Source organism: Mastigoproctus giganteus, chromosome 12, assembly GCF_048544385.1.
Source record: "Mastigoproctus giganteus isolate SK-2022 chromosome 12, ASM4854438v1, whole genome shotgun sequence".
In the NCBI taxonomy this organism is placed as follows: domain Eukaryota; kingdom Metazoa; phylum Arthropoda; class Arachnida; order Uropygi; family Thelyphonidae; genus Mastigoproctus; species Mastigoproctus giganteus.
Genome location: NC_143586.1, coordinates 109,989,564 through 110,006,425, shown reverse-complemented (window position 1 = coordinate 110,006,425; position 16,862 = coordinate 109,989,564). Strand labels below are relative to the sequence as shown.

The following is a 16,862-nucleotide window of genomic DNA, read 5'->3' as shown; positions in this document are numbered from 1 at the left end:
CTGCTCATAGTAGAATAAACTTTGCTTTCAAACACGTTTGAAAACAGCGTAACAGCGAATCAGATTGGTTCACTTCATTTTGGTGGTTCGGCTGTTGATGATCCTGCTCAAGTAGCTGACAAACAATGAGTATTTTATATCTACATTCACACATGAGGAATTCTGTAAGGAAGAGGAGAACAGAAGTTTACTAAACTCTAACGGGGAACTAAATGATTTTGCAATAACGGAGAAATTGTTGAAATTAAACATAAAAAAAGCACATGGGGCAGATGGAATCTATCCAGTTATATTGAAGGAGGCAGCGAGGGAAGTTAGCAAACCCTTGGCCATAATTATGAAAGCATCCTTAGATACAGGGGAGGTCCCCATGGAATGGAGATGTGCAAATGTATCCCCAATTCACAAAGTGGGGGTTAAAGGATGGTAACTTGGACATTAAGCTTGATATACCATCATCAATATCATTTATAAATACAAAAATAATTATAGGTGGGGGAAAATAATGGTTAAAGAAGTGATGCAGGATCACCTACACAAGACTGCAGTAATAGTTCAGACACAGCATGGGTTTATTAAGGGGAAGTCTTGTGTGACCAATTTGATTGGATACTAAAATGTGGTAACAAAGGAACTGGATGAAAAAAATAATTTGATATCATATACTTGGATTTCATGAATGTTTTTGATACTGTTGCACATGGAAGATTACTTTACAAATTGTCGCGGTATGGCATTAAGGGCAAGTTGCTGCAATGGATAAAGAGATGGTTCAGTGGAAGATGGCAGAGAGTGGTAATAAATGGACACTGCTCTATCAGAACTAATGTTATTAGTGGAGTCCCCCAGGGTTTGGTGGTAGGCCCATTGTTGTTTTGTGTATTTATCAAAGATATCGATGAAGGTATATTAGACTTAATGTCCAAGTTTGCAGATGATACAAAGGTTGGCAAGGTTGTTAAATGACAGTAAAGAGAGTATGCTACTGCAACAGCATTGGCATTAGCATTAGTAGAGGCATATGATGCAAAAAAGCAAGCTTATGCAGCATTAGTCAAAAAAAAAAAAAAAAAACACTCCCATTTCACCACTCCGTTCGTTCCAAATACCTGTCCAGCTCAGCCTTAAATTTATTTAATATCAATTTCCACAACAAAGGATGAAAGTCTGTTCCACCAACCAACTACCTGCTGGATAAAGGCAAACTTCCGCACATCTATCCTACATCTGTCTTTCCTCGATTTGAATTTATGCCCTCTCAGGTAATTATTCTGAGCAAGAGGAACAATCCCATCAGCATTGAGCATGCTCAAACCATTCAAGGCTTTATACACCTCAATCAGATCACCACACAGGTGCCTAGTCTCCAGACACTGTAATTTGCAAAACTTTAGCCTTTCTTTGTCAGAGGAACCCTTTGTTCCATTCACTAATCTTGTTGCCCTTCTCTGTACTCGTTCCAACAGCTCTGCATCCTTCTTAAAATGAGGCCTCCAGACCTGTACACAGTACTCAAGGTGTGGCCTGACCATTGCCTTATACAAGGGGATAATCACCTCCTTATCTCTGCTAGAAAAATTCCTGTATATCTTTAACAAGACAAGAAACTATGAGTTACTCTTGCAGACCGTCTGCACTGCTGAGAAAACTTCATATCTGCCTGCACAATTACCCCCAAGGTCCTTTTCGTTCTCTACCACTGTCAGTGTAGTACCACAGAGAAGCAGTAACCACTCTGGGGTTACTCTGGGGTTACTGCTTCCCATATGTAGTACATTACAAATTGTCAATGTTAAACTTCATTTGCGACCTCTCAGCCAATCTGCTCAACTTTTCTAGATCCTGTTGCAGCAGCATACTGTCATTAGTGTCCTTAACAACCCTACCAACCTTCGTATCGTCTGCAAACTTGAACATTGAGCTTGATATACCATCATCAATATCATTTATAAATACAGAAAACAACAATAGACCCAACACTGAACCCTGAAGGACTCCACTAATAACATTAGTCCACGATGTGCAGTGTCCATTGATTACCACTCTCTGTCTTCTCTCCCTCAACCACCCCTTTATCCACAGCAGCAATTTGCCTCCAATGCCACACTGCTCCAATTTGTGCAGCAGTCTTCCATGTGCAACAGTATCAAAAATCTTTCTAAGATCCAAATATATGATATCAAAGTTATTCCCTGCATCCAGGTCTTTTGTGACCACATCATAGTATCCAATCAAATTGGTCAGGCAAGACTTTCCCTTAACAAAACCAGGCTGTGTCCAAGCTATAACTGAAGTCATGTCTAGATGATCCAGCAGTGCTTCTTTAACCAGTTCCTCCATTAATTTTCCTGGAACAAAATTTAAACTAACAGGTCTATAATTACTTGTGTCACCCTTTGATCCTCTTTTGTGAATTGGGGTCACATTTGCACATTTCCAGTCCATGGGTATATCCCTTGAGTCCAAAGAAGCTCTCATAATTATGGCTAAGGGTTTGCTTACTTCCTTTGCTGCCTCGTTTAATATAACTGGATAGATCCCGTCCACCCCGGGTGCCTTTTTTATATTTATCTTCAACAATTTCTCCTCCAATTTCCTCTCAGTTATTACAAAATCATCTAGCTCACTGTCAGAGTTTAACTCACCTCTGGCATTCCCCTCCCTGAATAACTCCTCATGGGTGAATGTAGATGCAAAATACTCCTTTAGTTTGTTAGCCACCTGAGCAGGATGATGAACAGTTGAACCATCAATATCCAGTGGACCAATCTGATTCATCCCTTTCCTTCTAAACTCTAGAAGGAAAGGGATGTTTGTTGTAAATGAGAAATTCTTGGCAAAGTATGCAAACTCTTTGTATACTTTGCCAAGGATTTCTCAAAATCTGCCTTTGCCTGCCAAATCTCCTTTGTGACTTGGTTAGAAACCAGCTTATATCTATCGTAGGCTTTCATGTCACCCATTAATTTTTATGTATCCCATGCATTTTTCTTCTCAGCCATATGCCTAATTAGGTCATCTGACATCCATTTAGCCTTAACCTTGAACAATATTTCTTAGTTGGTATGTAAAGCCTAATAGCTTCCAAGATAAATTCTTTGAATGCTTCACATTTTGAATTTGCTGTTGGTAACATCATCAGTTGGTCCCACAGTATAGAATTTAAATACTGTGTCAGACCACCGTAGGCGCCTTTACGAAAGCAAAAACCCTTCCCTTTACCCCTGATGGTAGTTACCTCTTTGAGTAAATCCCACTTCAGCACACTGTGATCACTGCCACCTAGTGGTTCCTATATCTGCAGATTCTTAATGCATGAAGAATCACTACTGATAATCAGATCAAGAGTATTACTCCCTCTAGTTGCCTCCCGAACATGCTGAGTAGAAAACAATCATCCAATAAATCCACAAAAGCCTTGCTAGTGTGTGAGTGACCAATCCACAAATTCCAGTCAATATTTGGAAATTAAAATCCCCCATTATAACTCTCTGATTTACTGGCATACCCTATTTCCCTGTACAGTTTTTTTTATACTCATCAGAGTCATTAGGCCTATAGCACACTCCTACTCTCAATTTTGATCTCCCAATGTCACACCAAACTGACTCAACACTGCACTGTCCAGCGATGTCGACTGGCTTCACTTCCTTTTATTTTATGCATTTCTTAAATAATAGCATAATAGCATCTAGTTGCCTCCCGAACATGCTGAGTAGAAAACAATCATCCAATAAATCCACAAAAGCCTTGCTAGTGTGTGAGTGACCAATCCACAAATTCCAGTCAATATTTGGAAATTAAAATCCCCCATTATAACTCTCTGATTTACTGGCATACCCTATTTCCCTGTACAGTTTTTTTTATACTCATCAGAGTCATTAGGCCTATAGCACACTCCTACTCTCAATTTTGATCTCCCAATGTCACACCAAACTGACTCAACACTGCACTGTCCAGCGATGTCGACTGGCTTCACTTCCTTTTATTTTATGCATTTCTTAAATAATAGCATAACCCCTCCTCCCTTCCTATTCTGTCTATCTTTCCTGTACACATTGTACTCCCCAAATTCCAGTTCTGCATTCCTTATATCTGTGTGACACCATGTCTCTGTTATCCCAACAATATCTGCCTTTGATTTTCTGAGCAATACCTCAAATTCATCAAATTTATTTACCAAACTCCTAACATTGTGTACATGCAAGTATACCTGCACCTGTTCCTATTCTTAGCTACCCTAACACAACCCATGTGTTTACTTGTACCGCAATGACTCCCAGCAGTCTCTGAAATACCCTGCATCTTGTTTTCCAGGCTGCTGCTCATTCCAATAGAAGCAGTGCAAGAATTACTTTCACCTCTGTTAATCTATTAGTCCTTGTATCTCCCCAAGCTAGCAGTTTTCCATTCACCTAACACTGCCTTGATAGCATCAGCAAATATTCTTGCACCCTTTCTATTTAAGTGTATCCCATCCCTGTATAAGCAGTCTCTCCTGTTAACAAGTAGAGACCAGACTGAAAAAAATTCTACCCTTGAGCCTTGCACAATCTTTCCAGGGTCGAATTGATCAACAAAGCTCTCATCATATACTCCCTCCTATCGTGTCTAGGCAGAATTGCAGACACTTTCAAATTTAACCCTAATTCACAGCTTTTTTCAACTGTGACCTGTAGTTTTTAAGTAATAGTAATTCTGCCAGTCTCCTACTCTTAACATCATTAGTGCCAACGTGTACACCAATATCACCTTTTGTGCCCTTAACAGGATCTAGAAAAGTTAGGCAGATGGACTGAGAAGTGGCAACTAAAGTTTAACATTGACAAATGCAATGTACTGCACATGGATAGCAGTAATCCAAGAGAAACATACCAACTGTGTGGTACTACACTCAGGAGGTAGAGAATGAAAATGATCTGGAATTGTGCAATCAGATGTGAAGTTCTCTGAGCAGTGCAGAACAGGCTGCAAGAGCAAGGAGATGATTATCCCTTTGTATAAGGCAATGTCAGGCCACACTTTAAGTACTGCATACAGGTCTGGAGGTCTCATTTTAGGAAGGATGTAGAATTGCTAGAATGAGTACAGAGAAGGGCAACAAAATTGGTAATGGAAGAAACGGGTGCTCTTAACAAGAGAGGCTTAAGTTCTGCAAATTGCAGCATCTGGAGACTAGGCACCTGCAAGGTGATCTGATTGACGTGTATAAGGCCTTGAATGGTTTGAGCAAGCTCAATGCTGATGGGATATGTCTGCTTGCTCAGATTAAGAACCTGAGGGGGCATAGATTCAAATTGAGGAAAGACAGTTGTTGAATAGATGTGCAGAAGTTTGCCTTTAGCCAGCAGGTATTTGATTGCTGGAACAGACTTCCATCTGTTGTTGTGGAAGTTGATAGCTTAAATAAATTTAAATCTGAACTAGACAAACATTTGGAGTGACCGTATGGGTTAAATGGGAAGGGGTTTTTTTTTTTTTTTTTGGCTGATGGTATATAAGCTAACTTCCTTGCATCATATTGCTGAACTAATGCTAATGCGAACTTTTAGGCAACAAGATTCCCAAAAGGCTAATTGCCATTTAGCCACTGTCTAAACTTTTAAAGTGTCTGTCACACATACCCTAAATGCAACAAATACACTTGTGTGACATCTGTGAGACAATTTGTTTGTTTGTTTTATTTATAAAAAAATTCACATTTTTAGCTTTTTATTGAATAGAAACCACTGTTGTATTAATTATGATTTTTTAAAGTTAATTATAAAATATCAAAAAAATAAACAAAAGTAATCAATAATAATAATAATAATAATAATAAATTAATGTTTTTATCATATTTCTTAGAATTTTCAAGGTTACTCATCCCCCAAATTGAAACACAGATATTTATCTGGCTTTTGACAGATACTACTTGAACAGCTGTGTCTGTGTCAACCATTTAACATTTATTTATCCAGTGAAACCAAAGCTCAACCGAAGATAAAACAGCTCTCTCACTGGTATCTCAGGATTCTCAAGAGAATAAGAGTTGAGCACAAGAAAGACAAATGGTTTTGCTTGCCTGCTGTCTGTTAAACACCAAAACAAAAAATTAACATTTTGTAATTCTGAGCATATTGAAATAAAAACAAAAAAAAACAACTCTGTATAACTGGTAGGCAATGGTACACAGGAGGATTTGATTTCATTTATAAATTTTAAAAAAAAATCCATCATATGCCATAGTAGTAGCAAAAGAATATTTAGTTTAAATCATGCTGGCCACAGTAACATGTTATACCTACATGGGGCCCAAGGGAAAATGGAATTTGGGGGTTCCATCTATACTTTCATGGAGCCCAAGTCAAAATGGAATTTGGGGACCCCACCTAAAGATAAAAGTAATAAAGATAATTTTCAATTTCATTTTATTGTGACAAAAAATAAACAAATTATATAACATAAGAACTAAATATAAAATTTCATCAAAACCAGTAAAACCATTTTAAAAAAAAAGTAATTTTCAATTTAATCTTCGAGTAAAGTTCATTGACCTTGGCAGATAGAAAGTTCAGTTTCCAATAAAAATCACATAAAATTTTAGAAAAAAAACAGCAATGAGTTTTTGAAACAATGATTTTGGGGCCCCCCCCCCTTGATCGGGGTCATAGGCAGATGTCTTTTTTGCCTATAGGATAATGTGCCACTGGCTGGCCACAAAAACACAGGATGACAGGATAGTCTTCCTGACTGACTCCATATAATTTAATAATTATTTTATTTAATTAAGTTAATCAATATTACTAATAAATATTATAATAATTGTAATATCATTTATTTAATTGTTAATTAAATAAATTCAAATTTTCATTTATTATCATTTAAATCTGCTGCCAAGAATACAGAACGGTATATCACTATTTTCCATATTCTCAAAATTGAGGCCATTTTTGTCTCCAATTTGAACAGAAAACAAGTTAGGTTGTTATTGTTGTTGTTATGTGGTTTTTAGGAGCATTAGCAACTAAGGCCATATTGCTCCGGGATATGCGGTGGTCATTCCCTGACCTTTCCGCATCCTCCGTATTTGGTGGTGACGGGCTCGAACCCCGGTCTAATCAAGAAGCGTGTGCTACGCACTGCTGCTCCTTCCCACCTGGCTACAGAGGCACCAACAAGTTAAGTAATATGTAACTGCATTGCAGGCACAGTATAGCATGTGCTATACTGTGCCTGCAATGCAGTTTAAAAAAAAAAACTCAAATATGCAGGCATATTTGAGTTTTTTTCTTTAAAATGATTGAATTTCTTTTCTTTTCTGTAATTAATAGAAGAAAAAGATAAATATAGTGATCTCATTATCAATTGATTACTGTGATTATAACTTTATTAGCATTACCATTAGTAGAAGCATATGATGCAAGAAAGCAAGCTTATACTTTCCATTTCACCCATCCATTTGCTCCAAAGGTTTGTCCACTTCTTCCTTGAATTTATTTAAGCTATCAACTTCTACAACAACAGATGGAAGTTTGTTCCAGCAATCAACTACCCGCTGGCTAAAGGCAAATTTCCATATATCTATTCTACTGTCTTTCCTCAATTTCAGTTTATGACCCCTCAGGTTTGTAATCTGAGCAAAAGGAAGAATCCCATCAGTATTGAGCCTGCTCAATCCATATACACCTAATAAGATCACCTTGCAGGTGCCTAGTCTCCAGACATTGCAATTTGCAGAACTTAAGCCTTTCTCGGTAATAACACCCCTTTGTTCCCCTCACCAGTCTTGTTGCCCTTCTCTGTACTCATTCTAGCAACTCTACATCTTTCCTAAAATGAGGCTTCCCGACCTGTACGCAGTACTCGTGGTGTGGCCTGACCACTGCCTTATACAAGGGAATAATCACCTCCTTATCCCTGCTAGCAAAATTCCTGCATATCATTGACAAGACCCCATGATCAGCTCTAGCAGCCTGTCTGCACTGCTAAGAAAACTTCATATCTGACTGCACAATTATGTCTCTTTCACTCTCCACTACCCTGAGTGTAACACCACACAGTTGTTACAAATTCATGCAACACTTAATAAAACTCCATAGTTTTACATTCTCCAAACTTAACCATTCAGCTTAATTACCACTGTATAAAGTTTATTACTCTTCTCCCATATACTTTTTTCAACCCTTCTTTCTGTATTTATATATCTATCTCTTCACAAGTGACACCACATTCATGGGACTTACATAACAACATACAAGAAGCATGCACAACCAGTCTAAAGTTACTACAACTACAACCTAAAACTACGTTAATCTATGAATTTATTTTTTACATTTAAATTGTATAGAAAAAGAAATAGTAATTTCCAGATTTTTATTTGTCCAATTTTACTGAAATTTGGGATCCCTCACCAATTCTCTCACCAAACTAAATATAAAATTCCATGAAAATCTGTCCAGTGGGAGTCAAGTTACATGCAAATGGACAGATGACCACAGGGAAGACAATACACATTTAAGGTCATATATATATGAGTATATATATATATATATATATATATATATATATATACACACACACACACACACACATGCAAATGCACCCCTCCAACTTTCCAACATTGTGAAAACACCCAAAGGTAAAACTATAAACTGTGCCCACCTGCAAGGCTTCCAAAATGCTCCCACATGAACTTAAACAATCTTACCAAAATAGCTATTGGAACCACTGAGTTGCTGAACACACACATGATGGCAGATCCAGCAATGGTGAACATGCTATACTGTGCCACAATAGTGGTACAACAGTTTCACGACTTAACATGTCACCTGCAACTCAGAATGTCAACCAGCATATTTAAATATGGCAAACATACTGAGAACTTTCCCCAGGCACAGAAAAAAGGCCACATAAAAACATACGGTTTTAAAATGATATTCATTTATTTATTTACTGTTACTTTTTAACTTTGAAATAATAAAAAATGGTGGAGTGTAACATGTATTCTGCAGCATACCTAACATTTGGTAAACACACACAATGCATTCTCAGAAAACTATACAGTAACTGAATGTACACTAACAAAACATTACCCTTGTGGCTAGCGCAGTTGGTATAATCGCCATCCTCCCCACACCAGGTGGAAAACCCCAAGGTTTGAATCCCATCTTCGACACAAGGAATTTTTATGAGCCTTTTTCACAACCTGGCTGAGTTAGCTAATCTCAGCTGAGGGCACGGCTTTTTCTCCCAGAATCTAGGGTTTTTCATCCAGAAAATGGCAAATTGCCAAGAAGACATGTCATTTAAAAATATATACAGCACAATATGACCTAAGTTACTGATGTGCTAAAAGCCTACAACAATCATCCAACAAGAACATTAATTTCCCACGTAATCTAATATAACTTTCCAATGATACAGTTCTAAAGATTTGCAAATTAGATTTTTTTTTTAAAAGGAATACAAATAAATATTCTGTATATACCTGACAATTCATCATATTCTTCAAACATGATGAACTGTACATACCTGACAATTCAGCATGTTTGAAAAATTCATTCATAGAAACTGATGAGTTGCCTTCTTTCGTCATAATCTTAACGTAAACGATGACATCAGAATGTCTTCGATAATGTTGCTACTTCTTCAATATTGTGATCGGAATCCCCTATGAATCCATATATCTCTTCCACTTTCATCATGACTTCTCTTCAACATTTAAAGTTCAGGTTCTTTGGAGGGATACTAAAGATTTCATCGGCCCTTTCTTCAATTTGCCCTTTTGCCTGCAACTCATATCGCTGGTAGTGAAATCTTCTTTATAACTCATTCAGTAGCAGTCCCAAGATTTTCTAAAGCAAATGTTCCAGAAAATCACTGAGTTTTTAATCATCATATAGCATCAAAGAATACACATTTTCTAATAATAAATGGGGGACCATAGCCCCTTGAGCCCCTACCTGGGACACCAAAATCAGTCACATCTTCAGTAACCACTGTCAGTTCCACAGTAACTCTTACATTTCTTGGAAATCTTTGTGAAAGAAAAACTATAGGCAAGGTTTTCTCCAATAGCCCTTCATAGTGGATTGCTTGATATCTCACAGTTCGCAGCAATGTTTTTCATTGCCAACTGCATTCTCGACTGTATAAGAGTTGTAGCTTCCTTCCCGTTTGCCTATTGATGATCCTGCTTAAGTACTGATAAACTACTGAATGAGTATTAGCATGGGCACATGATGCAAGAAAGCAAACTTATATAGAATCAACCAAAAAAAAAAAAAACCCTTCTTATTTCATCCCTCCATTTGTTCTAAATACCTGTCCAGCTCAGCCTTAATTTATTTAGGCTATCAACTTCCACAACTAAAAATGGAAGTTTGTTCCAGCAGTCAACCACCCTCTGGCCAAAGGCAAACTTCCGCACATCCATCCTACAACTGTCCTTCCTCAATTTGAATTTATGCCCTCTCAGATTATTCTGAGCAAGAGGAAGAATCCCATCAGCATTGAGCATGCTCAAACCATTCAAGGCTTTATACACCTCAATCAGATCACCTCGCAGGTGCCTAGTCTCCAGACACTGTAATTTGCAAAACTTAAGCCTTTCTTCGTAAGAGAAACCCTTTGTTCCATTCACTAATCTTGTTGCCCTTCTCTGTACTTGTTTCAACAGCTCTACATCCTTCTTAAAATGAGGCCTCCAGACCTGTATACAGTATTCAAGGTGGTCTGACCATTGCTTTATACAAGGGGATAATCACCTCCTTATCCCTGCTAGAAAAATTCCTGTATATCATTGACAAGACACCATGAGCTACTCTTGCAGACAATCTGCACTGCTCAGAAAATTTCATATCTGCCTGCACAATTATCCCCAGGTCCTCTCTACCATTGTTGGTGTAGTACTACACAGTTGATACATTACTCTGAGGTTACTGCTTCCTATATACAATATTTTACATTTGTCAATGTTAAACTTCAGTTGCCACCTCTCAGCCTATCTGCTCAACTTTTCCAGATCCTGTTGCAGGAGCGTATTGTCATTAGTGGCATTAACAACCCTCCCGACCTCATACCACATGCAAACTTGGACATTAAGTCTGATATACCATCATCAATATCATTAATGAATACAGAAAACAACAATGGACCCAACACTGAAACCTGGGGTACTCCAATAAAAACATTAGTCCACGAAGAGCAGTGTCCATTGAATACCACTCTCTGTCTTCTCCCACTCAACCATCCCTTTATCCATAGCAGCAATTTGCCTCCAATGCCACACTGCTCCAATTTGTGCAGCAACGTTCCACGTGCAACAGTATCAAAAGCCTATCTAAGATCCAAATATATGATATCAAAGTTATTTCCTGCATCCAGTTCCTTTGTGACCACATCATAATATCCAATCAACTGGTTAGACAAGATTTCCCCTTAACAAAACCATGCTGTGTCGAAGCTATAACTGAAGTCTTGTCTAGATGATCCTGCAATGCTTCTTTAACCAGTGCCTCCATTAATTTCCCTGGAACAGATGTTAAACTAACAGGTCAATAATTACCTGTGTCTCACTTTGATCCTCCTCCTTTGTGGATTGGGGTCAAATTTACACATCTTCAGTCCATGGGTACCTCTGCTGAGTCCAAGGAAGCTCTCATAATTATGGCTAAGAGTTTGTTTACTTCCTTTGCTGCCTCCTTTAATATAACTGGATAGATTCCATTTCTTATGTTTTCCTTTCTTATTCCTTTCTTATGTTTATCTTCAACAATTTCTCCTCCACTTTCCTCTCAGTTATTACAAAATCATTTAGCTCCCAGCCAGAGTTTAATAAACGTCTGGCATTCCCCTCCCTGAATAACTCCTCATGTGTGAATGTAGATGCAAAATGCTCATTTAGTTTGTTAGCTACCTGAACAGAATCATCAACAGTTGAACCATCGATATCCAGTGGACCAATCTGATTCATCCCCTTCCTTCTAGAATTTTCATATTTTGCATCTCCATTCGAATGAGGAGTTATTCAAGGAGGGCAATGCCAGAAGTTTATCAAACTCTAACAGGGAGCTAAACGATTTTGTAATAACTGAGAGCAAAGTGGAGGAGAAATTGTTGAAGTTAAACATAAAAAAAGCATTTGGGGGCAGATCGAATCTATACAGGTATAATGAAGGAGACGGCAAGAGAAGTAAGCAAACCCTTTGCCATAATTATGAGAGCATCCTTAGAGTCGGGGGAGATCCCCATGGACTGGAAATGTGCAAATGTATCCCCAATTCACAAAGGGGGTTCAAAAGGTGACACAAATAATTATAGACTTGTTATTTTAACTTCTTTTCCAGGGAAAATAATGGAGTCACTGGTTAAAGATGTGATACAGGATCACCTAGACAAGACAGCAGTAACAGCTCAGACACAGCATTGGTTTGTTAAGAGGAAGTCTTGTGTCACTAATTTGATTGGATACTATGATGTGGTCACAAAGGAACTGCATGAAAAAAATAATTTTGATATCATATACTTGGATTTCAGGAAAGCTTTTAATACTGTTGCACGTGGAAGACTGCTGTACAAATTGGAGCGGTATGGCATTAAGGGTAAGTTACTGCAATGGATAAAGGGATGTTTGAGTGGGAGATGGCAGAGAGTGGTCCCTAGGCATTTACCTTGTTTGCCTAGGGTTAAGACAGGCCGTGTACCAAGAAATTGTTAAGTTCTGCAAATTGCAGCATCTAGAGCAGAGGTTCCCAAACTTTCTCGGTTCATGGTGCCCTTAATGTCCCAGTAATTTTTTCACAGCACCCCGGGCCAAAATAAATACATAACAGTTCTATTTATTAAGTAGTTAGGTCCAAACAACTTAATAATGTTGAAACTGTGAACTACTTCAAGCTAGTAGTTCACACGGTGTCCAACAGATGTTGAGTATCACTGTTTCCCTCGTAAATTTTAAATATCCCACGGCGCCCCTGTGAGTTTGCTGCAGCATCCCAGGATGCCACAGCGCACAGTTTAGGAATGCTGGTCTAGAGACTAAGCACCTGCGAGGTGATCTGATTGGGGTGTATAAGGCTTTGAGTGGTTTGGGCAAACTCAATTAAGTACATGAGGGGCATAAATTCAAACTGAGGAAAGACAGTTGCAAAACAGATGAAGAAATTGGCCTTTAGCCAGCAAGTGGTTGACTGCTGGAACAAATTTCTTTCTGCTATTGTGGAAGTTGATAGCGTAAATAAATTCTGGAAGAACTGGACAAAGTTTTGGAGCAAATGAATGGGTGAAATGGGAAGAGGTTTTTTTTTTTTTGGCTGATGCTGTATAAGCATACTTTCTTGCTTGTTTATACAACACCATATGCCACTATTAAAATGCCTGCTGCACAGTAAGTACCCACACTCTACAGGTCCTAGCAGGGGCTCTTCCGCTCGACCTTGAAGTAATCAGAACAGGCATGTTGTCCACCAATCTAAACGATCCATGCGTACCCTCCTGGACTTAACACTTGATCCACACATTGACCGAAAACTGGAAAAAGCAAGACCCGAAAAACACCTGTGGCAGGCATGACAGACCGGATGGATGGCCTTGATGAAGGGGTAGATCACTAAAAAGTTCATCCAGACAGCTGACAGGTTTTACCCCAGCTCCCCGACCTGGTTCCACCCAGGACTCGTGATGTACCTCCTCATGGGCCATGATTTTACCATGACATCTGCAGCTTTGCTGCCAGCGCCATTCTGGCAATCTGTACCAACTCATCTGCTCGGTACCTTTACTCTTTCCCCTGGGTGGGAGGGAGAGGTCGGGCATCTTTCTCCTCCCCCCCCCCTTCTTCCTCTGGTTTGGCATGTCCCCGCTGATCTGTCTGGGGTTGCCTTCTCTATCATCCCCATATTTCTGTCTGTCTCCCCCAGTCTTTGGTCTTCCCTCACGCTATCTAAAATGACAGCGTACGTTCCCTAAATTAACACAGCCAAATTACTAGCATCAAAAATTCCAGCCTCGCTCTCAAGAAACCATTTCTGCCTAATCAAACTCTAGCACTTACCCCATTTTTTTTTTTTTTTACAATAGGCCCTTGCTACTGAAATCTTCGGAAACTAGGTAACAGGTCCTGCCAGGGTGTGAAATATTATCTACTAGGTACCTGACCTGCCTCCTTGTGGCAAATTGTGGGCAACGATGGGTCCCAACAGCTAAAAGGTTAGAACCCCATGGGATCACATCTGGTGAGTATGGGCTTGGCATACCCAGGGTCCTTAGCTGGATATCATCATTCTTCTCTTTCTTGGTGATTCCCTTCTATTTTTCTCTCTCTCTCTCTCTCTCTCTCTCAGGGTAACAGTTTTTTTTTTTTTTTTTTTTGGCTTGTGCAGCATAAGCCTTAGGCTTCCTTGTACTATATGGCTAATAATAATAATAAAGATACAAACACAACGACATTACACTACAGAACAATACCCAGATACTTTTTAAATCTCTGGCCTCCACAGAGTACTGTATTTCACAAACAATGCATACAACGTGGAGATTGGGAAACCCATGGTATGGACCCTAAATACTTCACACTTTACTAATGCTAAAAAAAAAATTATTCACAGGCCTAAATCTTCCAATCACAGTGAATCAGTGGGCGAAGCTAGACCTGCCCATCATTTGTAGTCGCAAATATCCACGGGATTGCATCTCATATTTAAAAGATTGACCAAATTTTCTATTCATACTCCAATTACAGAAATCTGTATTGTACAGCGAGCCAAGAAAGCAAAACTGTACATAACTACGGATCAGGGCCGCCACAGGGGGGTTGGGCTAGGTAAGCGTTGCTTACGGGCGGCAGTTCAAGAGGATTCCGAATGTTTTTTTTTTTTTTTTTTTTTTGATATTGTTTTCTGATTGGTTAACACTTATCAAGATTCAACATTTAAGACGGCAAATTTTATTTTGCTTACTGGCGGCCCATAGGAACGCAGCGCTACTGCTTCGGATTTATGGCGTATGTCGGAGAAACGATATCAGTATGGGATGTACGGTACCGAGGTTAGTGGTATTCTTATTCATCGCTAATTTATAATGTTTTTTTTTTTTTTTTTATGGAGTACTAGGAATTGCAAAATTTTTGTTTCGCTGGAACACCCAATTACGACGGTAATTACATTGACGACAGTTCGTCACAGGAACCGGTGATGTAATGTTTACGTGTTCACTCCCTTTTCGCATATTAGCCAGATGAACGTCCCATTTTGAGCCCTATCACTGCATTTTTCCATTGCAATATTTCCACAGCCCACAACTATGATACCGATTTCAGTCTTATAGTTTCCTATAAAAATAGTAGATTCCTAGTCAGGTAAACCGATTGCTTCAGTGATTCACACAGTAATCTTGTTTAATTAGTTGCCTACACTTCAGCATTTATTGAAGAACACAGTAACTCACCATTATATATATAAAAAATACTCGCTACAACTGGCTGCTATTTCAGTATACCTTCTCCCTAATAACTCTTCCGCACGGCACTTCCATGTCGTCTGCTATAGCATCAAATTAGAAATGGCGGAATATAATAAAGGAGTCAATAAAAACGGTTTAAAAATAAATAAAATAAAATAAATTATTTTTATTGTTGCTAAGTACGGTTTTAAGCTCTTCAAAAGTACTGGTGAATTTTAGGAAATGCCTTATGGTCTCAAATTCAGCGAAGGGAAATCCCTACCTGCACCTCCAAGTGTGAGAAGCATTCTCTGGTGAAGAGTAGGCAACATCTGTGGACGGCTAACGCAGGAGGGGACCGAGGGAAGGCCGGAATAAGCTTTCACTTCTGTCCTTGTTAATGAACAGGACACTCTCTTGTCCTCGGAGTGGGAAACTACCCGCAAAGGAGGATTAACCAGAGATAAATGGTCAACGACATGGAATTTGGGAGAGATCGGGACCTCATCACATTACAACTCCCATAGTAAACCATGAGTCAACACGAAGAAATTATACCTGGATCTGAAGTTGGAACCCCTGCAATTTTTAGACCCCATCAAAGTAACAAGGAAGAAGTGTGTGAAAATGGACCAAGTAAGATTTGTGGGGGGTGGGGGTGGGGGATATATAATACAACACATGAAGAGTTATTCTTAAACCCTTCCTGGAGGAATGTCCCTGATCATACCTATCTAAAAAATAGAAGTAAAAACTTACAAATAGCAACATGGAATATCAAAAGTCTCAATCAGAGTTGGAAAATAGATAATGTACTCCAAGAAATGGATTGCCTAAAAACCGACATAATGGGTTTTAGTGACGTAAGGTGGCCAAATGTGAGGAAAATAGGTAGAGAAAAACATTCGATAATATACTCAGGAGGAAACACTCACATAAATGGCACTGCAATCATTATGAGGAAAGAAATTGCAAAATCACTAATGGGATATTGGCCAATCAATGACAGAATCCTTATGATTAAACTAGCAGCAAAACCCTTCAAGACAGAAATAATTCAGGTACATGGCCCCACTTGTGATCACTCAGACCTAGAGGTTGAAGAATTTTATGAGAATCCAAAGGCTATTGTGGCGATAACATCTGATGATGTACTAATTGTTGGGAGATCTAAATGCAAAAATTGGAGCAGAAAAAACATCCACATGCATGGGGAAATATGGATTCGGAAAAAAGATTGAAAGAGGCCAAAGACTTATACAATTCTGTGAAGAGAACAAACTAATAATAATGACCATATACATTGAAGAGCCCTGGAGACATTATTAGATTACTTCATGATAAAAGAAAGATTTAAAAACTCCGTCAAGCAAGTAAAAACATATCCAGGACCAGATATAGGTTAAAATCATAACCAAATCGTAGTGAAAGCAATAATAAAA

At 38.7% G+C, this 16,862-nt stretch overlaps 1 protein-coding gene across 1 annotated transcript in view; it reads right to left on the bottom strand.

Moving 5' to 3' along the window:
* Positions 1–15,518, bottom strand: part of LOC150077337 (HORMA domain-containing protein 1-like) — a 578,215-nt gene extending 562,697 nt beyond the window's left edge. Inside the window, exon 1 of the mRNA XM_090385860.1 lies at positions 15,478–15,518. The gene's annotated coding sequence lies outside the window, so the exon portion shown is untranslated. The remainder of the gene's footprint in view (positions 1–15,477) is intronic.
* Between the last annotated feature and the right edge of the window lie 1,344 nt (positions 15,519–16,862).